The 11,224-nt window shown below is 44.2% G+C and overlaps 1 protein-coding gene across 1 annotated transcript in view; it reads left to right on the plus strand.

Annotated features, from left to right (window-relative positions):
• Positions 1 to 306: 306 nt before the first annotated feature.
• LOC109937112 (lactosylceramide 4-alpha-galactosyltransferase-like) overlaps positions 307 to 11,224 on the plus strand; it is an 18,195-nt gene continuing 7,277 nt past the window's right edge. The window contains exon 1 of the mRNA XM_020535725.2: positions 307 to 380. The gene's annotated coding sequence lies outside the window, so the exon portion shown is untranslated. The remainder of the gene's footprint in view (positions 381 to 11,224) is intronic.

The following is an 11,224-nucleotide window of genomic DNA, read 5'->3' on the forward strand; positions in this document are numbered from 1 at the left end:
AACGATCTTCAAATATCTTTCCCTCTCTCGGTAGAAGCCGCTCTGGTTATATATTCCCAAACCTACGAAGCTCGATTTCCGTAGTTTATAATTTCAAGAGTGAGACTGCAAGTTTCGTGACCACATGATGTCTGATCATATGGATTTGCAAATTGTCAATAGCATTGCATTGGCAGAAATTCCTAAAAGTTGATCACACTGTTTTCCATCTAAATTCTGTTTTCTCATGGCAATGATGTGTTGGTTCGGTTGGATGTTGATCTTTGCATCATCACTCTAATTCCCAATACTTCCGGGGTCTGAAAACGAACATAAAACTCGGCTCGGACATCTTTACGTACAGGTCCTAGATCTCTGGATTACGGATACGTTTCAGCAGGGTAGGTGATGATGATGTTTAAAATCCTTCCTTTGGAAGATTGTTCTGATCCCTCCTTCCTCTTCCAGCCTTTTCCACATTTCTCCGGATCAGCACAATGTGGTTCGAGCAACTTAATAATTACAAGCAGCCTTGGATTTAAGTGAAATTGTTTTTCTCAATAAATGTCCTTCCGGGATTAAACATTCGGCATTTACCCAAGCTGGGTCACACTGTCTGTACCTGGGACTGTGGGATTGTGACAGGCTTAGAGTATTCTTATCAAAGTGGAAAGAGCATTTACTCAGTTCCACCTGACCATATTTTCTTTTACCAGAGAGCAGTATGTAGTGTAATATAAATTGATGCCTTGATGATAAAAGATCGACAACCCTAACCCTTTTTCTCAGGCGTGACCTGTCAGTGGTTTACAAGACATAAACAGTGAAATATGTGAGTGATAGTGAGGGGATTCACTGGTCAGCAATTTAAAACGAGTAGAGTTGATCCCTGAAGGTGCAGTGATCAGCCGAATCGGACAGAGGAGAAGGGAGCGGCACTAGCTGAAAAACTGGTTAAACCAGGAGGGTCCGTTTCTGTCATTTTCCACCATACACCCCTCTCCCCCAAAACCCCACTCCCACTCCCAGAGCTGAACCCACAAAGGAAATGACAGAAGCGATTCTATTGAACCAGTAACTTTCGTGTTTTCAAAAAGAAGCCGCGAAGTTCTTTTCAAGCTTTGTGTAAATACAGTGCAAGACATTGGTTCTGAAAGAGTTAATGTTGAAGACTGCATTAAACACTCCCCAATTTGCTGATGTCGTACTAGATTTGGCGGGGAAATGGATCTTGAATGGGTGTCTCCCAGAAACCCCGTTTTTTAATTAAACAACACACGTCATTACACACCTTCAAACCTCTGTTGGGGAGGTAATGGCCCAGAGCCTGGATAAATCGCGGGACTATTAATCCGGGTAATGTTCTGGTGACAAAAACAAAGTTGCTGGAAAAGCTCAGCAGGTCTGGCAGCATCTGTGGAGGAGAAAACAGAGTTAAAGTTTCGGGTCCGGTTCTGAGGAAGGGTCACCAGACCCGAAACGTTAACTCTGCTTTCTCCTTCACAGATGCTGCCAGACCTGCTGAGCTTTTCCAGCAACTTTGTTTTTGTTCCTGATTTACAGCATCCGCATTTCTTTTGGTTTTTAATGTTCTGGCGATCCACGTTCGAATCCTGTCACGGCAGCTGGTAGAATTTGAATTTGATAAATATCTAGAATTAAGGATCTAACGATGACTGTGAATCCATTGTTGGGAAAAAAACCCATCTGGTTCACTGATAGTAGGAACTGCAGATGCTGGAGATCCTGCTAATCTGATACTGCTTGGCCTGCTGTGTTCATCCATCTGGTTCACTAACGTCCTCTAGGGAAGGAAACTGCCATCCTTCTTCAGTCTGTGACTCCAGAGCCCCCTACAATCTGTTTGATACTTAACTACCCTCTGGGTAATTAGGGATGGGCAATAAATGCTGGTCTAGCCAGCAATGCCCACCTCCTGTGAATGAATAAAAACGATGCTGTCCTCATTTAACCACAGTTGATTACCTGGCTTAACGGTCTTTATCCAGACTGTTTTTTATTCACTCAGTGTGTGGATCTGCCTGCTGATGCTAGCAAAGCATGTCATTACAGGCTACCCATATCCTTTGGTACAATACTGCTTTCCTGGATACTGCTTCAGATTGTTCAAGCATTCAAAAAAAAAGCAGCAAATAGCGTTAATGGGGATAGAAGGGGTTAAAAAGACAAAATTCGTGGCTCTTTACCAAAATCCGTGTAATGTAATACATCAATTAGTGGCACAAATATAGGTTAATAGATCTGATTTTGTAGCCATTATGGAGATATGATTACCAGGAAATCAAACCAGGAACTAAGCGTGTGACTTTCACAAGGACAGATGGGAAGAGAAGGGTCCAAAACAGAAATTGCTGGAAAAACGCAGCAGGCCTGGCAGAGTCTATGGAGAGAAATGAGAACACACACACACACACACACACACCCCCACATATCCACACACACACACACACACGCCCACATGTCCATACATCCACACAAACTCTGATTTCTCACCACAGATGCTGCCGGACCCGCTGTGCTTTTCCAGCAATTTCTGTTTGTGTTTCTGATTTACAGCATCCGCAGTTCTAATCAGTTTTCATTTCAGAAGGGACGGGTGGTGCGGTCACTTTATCAGTCCAAGATGGAATAGTACAATAGCAAGAAATGATCTTGGATCAAAAAATGCAGAATTCATGTGGGCAGAGGTAAGAAATAACAAGGAGAAGGAGACACTGGGGGAAGAGATCATAGCGCCCCTCAACAACAGCTGTTCTGTACAACAGACATTAAATCAAGCGATAGTGAGGACAAGTTAAGACAAAAAGATTGTACAGGAATCATGGTGACTTTAATCTTCACATCGATTTGGACAATCAAATTGGCAAAAATAGTCATGAAGAAAAAAAAAACAATCATGGAGTGTTTTCAGGATAGACAGCATCAGAGGAGCATGAAAGTCAACGTTTAGGGCCGAAACCCTTCGTCAGGATTGGGGAGGGGGAGGGGAGCCCAGAAGTAAATAGAGGGAGGGGGTGGTTCTGGGGGAAGGTTGGGTGGGATGGTGATAGTGGAAGCAGGTAGGGGGTTATTGTGTTTGGTCAGTGGGAAGGGTGGAGCAGATAGGTGAGTAGGAAGATGGACAGGTTAGGTCAGGTCAGGATGAGGGGGAGGGCTGGACATGGGATTAGGCTGAGGGTGGAAGGATTTTGAAGCTGGTGAAGTCAATATTCAGGCCCTTAGGTGTTGTTCAGGTGTTGTTCCTCTACTTTATGTTTGGCTTCACTCTGACAGTGGAAGAGGCCAAGGATGGACATGTCACCAGGGGAGTGGGAGGGGGTTTTAAAATGGACGGTAACCGGAAGGTCGGGTTGGTTGATGTGTGCGGAGCACAGATGCTCCGTGAACCGATCCCTGAGTCCACATTTAGTCTTCCCAATATGGAGGAGACCACATCGGGACCAACGGATACAATAGATCAGGTTGGATGAAGAGCAGGTGAATCTCAGCTGGATCTGGAAGGATTGTTTGGGGCCTTGGACAGGAGGTGAGAGGGGAGGTGTAGGGTTGTTGCACCTCTTGCAGTTGCAGGGAAAGGTACCGGGTTTGGTGGGGAGTGTTGAGCTGTCGAGGGAGTCGCGGAGTGAATGGTCCCTGCAGAAGGCGGACGGGAGTTGAGAAGGAAATATCTTTCTGGTGGTGGGGTCTGATTTCAGCTGGCAGAAATGTTCGAGAATGATGTGTGTATTTGGAGGTATGTGAGGACAATGGGGACTGAATCCCTATTGTTATTGAGGGGAGGGGGTTTGAGGGCAGAAGTGTGGGAAATGGAGGAGATGCAGTTGAGGGCATCCTTAATTACAGAGGAGGGGAAACTATGGTCTCTAAAGTAGGAGAATATCTGGGATGTCCTGGAGTTAAACGCCTCATCCTGGGAGCAGGTGTGGCAGAGGTGGTGGAATTGAGAGTATGGGATAACATTTTTGCAGGAGGGTGGGTGAGAGGAAGTATAGTTCAGGTAGTTGTGGGAGTCAGTGGGTTTGAAATGGATGTCAGTGGTGAGCCGGTTTCTGGAGATGGAGATGGAGAGTTCCAGGAAGAGGAGGGAGGTGTCAGAAATGGTCCAGGTGAATTTGAGGATGGGGTGGAAAGTGTTAGTGAAGTTGATAAATTGTTTGAGCTCCTCGTGGGAGCACGAGGCAGAAATGTGGGAGGATGACGTGTTGGGTTTGGAGGTTGGGATGGGCACCTGCATGGGCCCAAGTTATGCCTGCTTCGTTGTATGATTTGTGGAACTATCCGTCTTCCGCAATTACACCGGTACCATCCCTTACCCCTTTCTCTGCTATATTGATGACTGCATCAGTGCTGCCTCTAAACCCTTCCTATGAAGGGCCAAAGGTTTGGGGAGAGGAAAAGGCAGTGAAGAAGGCATTTGGTATGCTTATCTTTATTGGTCAGTGAATTGAGTATAGGAGTTGGGAGATTATGTTGTGGCTGTGTAGGACATTGGTTGGGCTGCTTTTGGAATAGGAAGGGTTTAAAGGGATATAGTCCAAATTCTGGCAAATGGGACTAGATTAATTTAGGATATTAGTTCGGCACGGATAAGTTGGACCAAAGGGTCTGTTTTAGTGCTGTACAATTCTATGACATTGTGATTCTAAGTGACATAGTATGGAAAACTGTTTAAAAAGATCTTAATATAAATAGCAAAATAACATTTTAATCTGCTTCCCAACACTTTTCATTACAGAGACTTGAGTCTAGAGAACTTATTGTATTATTTCAGCTCTATTTTTGACTTAATTGATACCTTCCAGTCTTTTTTCCTGTGGATTACAGAATCAAGTTTTTGATTCTGTTCCAAGTTTGGAGTCATGAAGTTTTCCCAATTCCGATGGCCTATCGGTTCTAACAATTTGAAGACTTCTTTACAAGCTCTCCCGGCTTAGAAACTCCACATCATGGAAAGCATTTTTGCTGAGGTTACTTGTTCCTCTGAACTGAGCTATACTCTTACTTCTGAACGTATTGATTCTACTACTTGGAAGTCAAAATAAAACTGTTCTGTTTAATCTGTCTGTTATTAACTTATCGGTATTAGCATTTTATCCACAGTGATCCTCCTAAACACTTGATTGCAGTCACATGCTTTATAAACAATGATGTATTTAGGGTCACTGTACCAGAATGACTTTTAAACAAAGCCTTTGCCAAGCTGACTAAAATCTGTTTCTATTTTAATGTCCAACTTTCAAAGATGGTAATTTTATTTCCTTCATCACACTAATGAGTCATCAATAAGTTTGTAGCCAACACCTTTTTGAAAAAAAATACAGGCTTGTTAAATTACTGGTCTATCCCAATCCATTGGTGGCTTCAAATTACTGATGTGGCTAAAACTGAAAACTGAAACCACCATTCTATCAATGGAGCTGAATCCAAAGGATTATCTATAGCAATAGACTGTTATCTATAGCAATAGACTACTTGTGGGCAAACATTAGTGGTAAAATAATGTGGTTCTTTCTAGTGTTACGATGGCTTCATATTTAATCATTTTGAAAGGGTGAGGATACTTGAAATTGAACTGTTTGTTCAATAAAGAATCTCTTGGAAGTCACATGTCTTGTGATAACTGCTTGTTTACTGCAGATCCCCTGCAGAGTTGATCACTGTGAGGCTGCAGCTTCTGCTTCATAGATTGTTTTGATTTTTTTCTTTGGTGACCAGCCTGGAAAACAGCTTTCCAATTCAGTTCCCCTTTTTCTGAAAGTCCACTTCTTGTAGGGTCAGTATGGTATTGGGACACTAGTCCAGTCTGAGCCCTGACTGTGCTTTTGAAGAACATCCTGAAGAATCCTCAAGACTGTGTTTACTGGGAAGGCTGTGTTTTCAAAGATCTAAGAGTTATCTCCTCATTTGTGGTTGACATCCCTCTTCACATTCTAGAACCTTGGAATGACAGCTATCTGAGCAAATCAATTTTAACCCTATTGCATTTGTGAACGAAGATGTATTTCGCCAAAGTTTTCTTTATCCTTAAAGTGAATGTTTGCAGACAGCAATCTGACATTTCATCTTACCCAGCATATACGTGTGTCTTGTTGGTGTGCTTTGGACAACTTAGAGGGGTCAACATTTTTGCATTTATAAAGTCTCACGTCAGCATTAAATAAGTTTTATTAATAATAAATCATGCATTTTGAACATTTACAAGAATCCTCGTTGATGGATCTTTGCTCCTATATAAAGTATAGAGAAAGGCTATACTGTTAGCAGAGTGTCATAATGAAATTTATGTCATGACCCTGGAGTGAAGGGAATAGAGAAAGACAGTGCACTGCTCCTATCTTTGAAAAAAAAATGTTGTGTTCACACCTTTGGAGTGATATCTCTTTAAGACATCAATATGAAAATAAGCACCCAAGCCAAAAGTTTCCTGCACTGTGAGATAGTAAGAACTGCCGATGCTGGAATCAGAGATAACACAGTGTGGAGCTAGAGCAACACAGCAGGCCAGGCAGCATCAGAGGAGCAAGAAAGCTGACATTTCGGGGCGGGACCCTTCTTCAGAAATGGGGGAGGGGGAACGGAGCTCAGAAATAAATAGAGAGGAGGGGTGGGGCTGGGGAAGGTAGGTGGGATGGTGATAGGTGAGTGCAGGTAGGGAGTGGTGGGGATTGGTCAGTGAGGTGGGCGGGGCGGATATGTGGTAGAGAGGATGGACAGGATGTGTCAGGTCAAGGAGGCGGGGATGAGAAGGGAGGGTTGGATATGGTATGAAGCCGGGGTAGGGGGGGAAATTTTGAAAAATGTCTTCCCCAGCTCCACCCCTCCTCTCTATTTATTTCTGTGCTCCCTTCCACCTCCCCCATTTCTGAAGAAGAGTCCCAACCCAAAACGTCAACTTTCCTGCTCTGATGCTGCTTCCTGCACTGTATCACTCAAGCCATAGGCCGTGCCTGGAGATTACTTTATACAGTATGTATTAGTTTTGTGGTGTGTAAACCTATTAAATATCAAGCAACATGAATCCACATACCTAGTTGGTACTGCATCTACGTAACATAAGAATATTAATACAGCACCACACAGACACACACACAAGATCTTCAAGTAATTTTCCTACACAAACATTGTCCTCATGTTTTCCTCCAAACTAATGATGCTTCATTACTGAAATTTACAAGCTCTGCTTTGTAGGATTGTCAACCCTGATGGGATGTTATCCTGGAGATTTAACCACATCATCACATCCCTACATTCCATTAAGGTTGCTCACTCTACTCTGCATTTAGCTGTCGGTTTAATCCTGTTCATAATTTAGCTGGCGTCTATGAAACATATCACAAGGTTTTCTAAAGGACCAATCAGCAACAGGAAAAATCACGTGAAATTGATCTTAGTTTCAATACGTACACACCCAGTGTATCCTGAATGTTGAAACATCCTTATAATCGAGTACATGTACATTCGAGCACAGACACCTTTCAACATGATAGGTGACGACTGTTTCTAATGACCTTCCTTTGGAAGATTGTTCAGATTCTTGCTTCCTCTTCCAGCTTTCCCCATATCACTTGGGATCATCACAATGTGGGTCGATCCATTGCCAACTTTGGGTTAGTGAGTGATTTTACAGATAGTTTTCTGACGCGAACCCTCTCAAAGTGTCCAGGCCTGTGATTGGCAACATTTACACACCGACGTGTCTGGGGCTGGGTTATTATAACAGCATTAGGTACACTCCTGTCCTGTTGGAAACAGTATTTGCATATATAATCCTTTTCCACACCCATTGCCCGTTGTCAGTCTATGACACCGCACTCCTTTCCAAATCTCTCACTGTATCTCTGCATCAATTCCTACCATTTATCAACATTGTCCCAAAGATTTGGTGTTGTCAAAGTTCACTGTCTCTCCCCCGGTTGAGCTTCCTTGCAGCTTGATTTATGCAATTGCTCAGGGGAGGACTACACCACGAGGGGAGCTGTGATGTACTCTATGCATATGGATGAGATGCTGGGCCAGGGGTCTGGGGACTGGAGACTCACGCGAACTGCTGAGGGGTTGGGAGAATCCGTTGTGCGAATGAGGGGGAATTGTTCTGAGTGGTGGCAGGAGCTTTTTCAAGAGGTTGGGGAACTGATCCTGGTTTGGGGGGATCTGCTCGGAGGGGCTGGTGTGGGGAGAGGGCAGTGTGAATACGTGGAGTGGGAACTGAAAGGGGATCCCACTGGATTTCTGACGATCCCAGCAGAGTGACCCGTGAATTGATCACCTGCAGTGGAGCAGTTTGTCTCACAGTTAAATCTCTGGACAATCTGAATTTCACTCGTGAAGGAGAGCAGTATTTAGAATACCATAGAATCGATACGTTCATTCAGGTGAAGCGTGTTAGACAGTGTTAATCCTGTTTGTCAAATATACTCTTCCCGTTTAACAAAATATAAATTGTGAGGCTGTCGAACTATCATAATTATATTTTTAATAGTTGAAATAATGTGTTAGATTTGTGTGATTTGATGGACAATAACATTTGCAAGGTTATTCAGTTTAAAACTAAACAATAAGTTTATCGCTGAGTCGAAAGTTGAGTCAGACAGAACTGGGAACAGAACTGGCTGAGAAACTGCAGGAAAGGGTTAAACCAGGAGGGTCTGCTCTTGGCATTTTCCGCCCTCACAGCCGAACCCACAAAGGCAAAAGGAGTGTCAGGCAAGCTTCTATTTAAGTCGTAACGTGAGTGGTTTCAAGATGATAATCTTACAGGCAATGATATGGATCACTTTTTTTAATTTAATCTTGCAACGTGAGTGCTGCTGGAATGCCTGTTGCCTGTTTTTGTATTCATGCAATGTAAGCATCTTTGTCAAGGCCAACCTTTGATGCCGGTGCCTAATTGTCCTTGAATTGATTGGCTCTCTTGGCTGTTTTAGAGAGAAGTTAAAATTCAACCACATTGCTGCGGGTCTTTTTTAAAATTCATTTACGGGATGAGGGCATCACTGACTAGGCCATCATTTATTGCCCATCCCTAATTGCCCAGAGGGCAGTTAAGAGTCAACCACATTGCTGTGGGTCTGGTGTCACAGGTAGGCCAGACCATGTAAGAATGGCAGTTTCCTTCCCTAAAGGACATTGGTGAACCAGGTGTGTTTTTCCCAGCAATTGACAGTGGATTCATGGTCATCATTAGATTCTTAATTCCAGATATTTATTTAATTCAAATTCTATCACCTGCCATGGCAGGATTTGAACCTGGCCCCCCAGAATGTTATCTGGGGCTCTGGAATAATAGTCCAGCGATCATACCACTAAGCCATTGCCTCTCCCATTTTTGGAGTCATGTATGGGCCAGACCTGGGAATGATGGCAGTTTTCTTTCCCTAAGGGACATTAGTGAACCAGATAGGTTTTTACACCATCACTAGCGGGCTAGTTTTTAATTCCAGATTTTCACTAATTTCATCATCTGCCATGGGTAGCTTTGAACTCCTGTCCCCCGAAGGTTTGCCTGGATTTGTTTTGGATTAGTGGTCCATTGAGTTCAGTCTGTGTGCTGTAGGTACACCCAGAGTCCTGTGATGGAGAGACACCAGGATTTGGAACCAACAAAGTAGAAGGAACAATGAGGGACCCAAGTTGGGATGGTGTCTGCTGGGGAGAAACTTGCAGCTGGTGGTGTCCCCATGTCCTTGGAGTTGGTTGTGGTCGCTAGTTTGTTGGTTGTGGAAGCTGCAGTGAGGGGAAGCTTTGTGTATTTCTGCAGTGTACTTTGTAGATGGCATACCCAGTTGCCATGGAATACCAATAGTAGTGTGTGAGCGTGTTCAAGTTGGTGCCAATCAGTTTGTTCTGGATGGTGTGGAGCTCCTTCCTGTGCCCAGTGCACTCAGCTGTTTCTTGAGATCATGTGGAGTGAATGTAATTGGCTGAAGACTGGAATCAGTGAATCTGGTGACCTCAGGAGCAGACCGAGATGGACCATTCACTCGAAACCTCAGGCTGTAGGTGGTTATGAATCTTTAACCCTGTTCCCTGCACTGGCGTGCTGGGCTCACCCATCATTGAGGTTTGGGTCGAGGTGTGGAGACTCCTTCTCAAATTGGTTGTTAAATTCCCCACCACCATTCATGACTGAATGTGACAGCAGTGCAGAATGTTGATTTAATCTGTTGGTCATGTGAGTACTTATCCCTGTCTTTCAGAGGCTGATTCCAATGTTTCGACAGTTTGTGACCTCCTCACCAACACTCCTCCCCAACTCATGGTTAATCCCCTTGAAAAGGTGGTTCAACATGGCGGAACAACGAATGATCCGCTGAGGGAAGGTGGTTCCCAGCAGGTCATCTCCTTGTTCATCCTTGACCTGATCTCATGAGACCTCATGGGGGCCAGAAGTCAGTGGGAGGAATTTTAACCGAAGACAAAAGCAGAAAATTTTGACTCAGGTCGGGGTTAGATTCTGAGAAACCTGTTTCCTGATCAGAAACCTTCATTCTACCCATTCTGGGCTCGAAGTGCATTTGGAAAGGTGGGCAGAAACAAACCTGCCCCAAGGAGGGCAACTGGAATTTGAAATATGATTCCCTCCCTAATGGCATTGTGGGCCAACCTATAGCATGTGGCTGCAGCGGTTCAAGAAAGCAGCTCACCATCACCTTCTGAAGGGCAACTAGGGACAGGCAATAAATGCTGGGCCAACTAGAGTTGCCAATGTCCCACATGTGAATGAAAAGAAAAGATTTTCCAGATAAATTGAGCAAATGTATTCATGTCAGGCTTCACTCTCAAGGACAGAAGTAGCATACCTGAAATGATTGTGAATCAAGTGAAAGGTAGAGGGGAACTTAAAACAGTTCTAATCACACAGGAGAGGACACTGAGAAAATCATTAGAACTAAAACCGATAAGTGCCCAGGTCTAGATGAACATCCTAGATAACAAAGTGTAGAGCTGGATGAACACAGCAGGCCAAGCAGCATCAGAGGAGCAGGAAGGCTGACGTTTCGGGCCTAGACCCTTCTTCAGAAATGGGGGAGGGGAAGGGGGTTCTGAAATAAATAGGGAGAGAGGGGGAGGCGGATAGAAGATGGATAGAGGAGAAGATAGGTGGAGAGGAGACAGACAGGTCAAAGAGGCGGGGATGGAGCCAGTAAAGGTGAGTGTAGGTGGGGAGGTAGGGAGGAGATAGGTCAGTCCAGGGAGGACGGACAGGTCAAGGGGGCGGGATGAG

Source organism: Rhincodon typus, chromosome 13 (assembly GCF_021869965.1).
Source record: "Rhincodon typus isolate 14 chromosome 13, sRhiTyp1.1, whole genome shotgun sequence".
NCBI classification, from domain to species: domain Eukaryota; kingdom Metazoa; phylum Chordata; class Chondrichthyes; order Orectolobiformes; family Rhincodontidae; genus Rhincodon; species Rhincodon typus.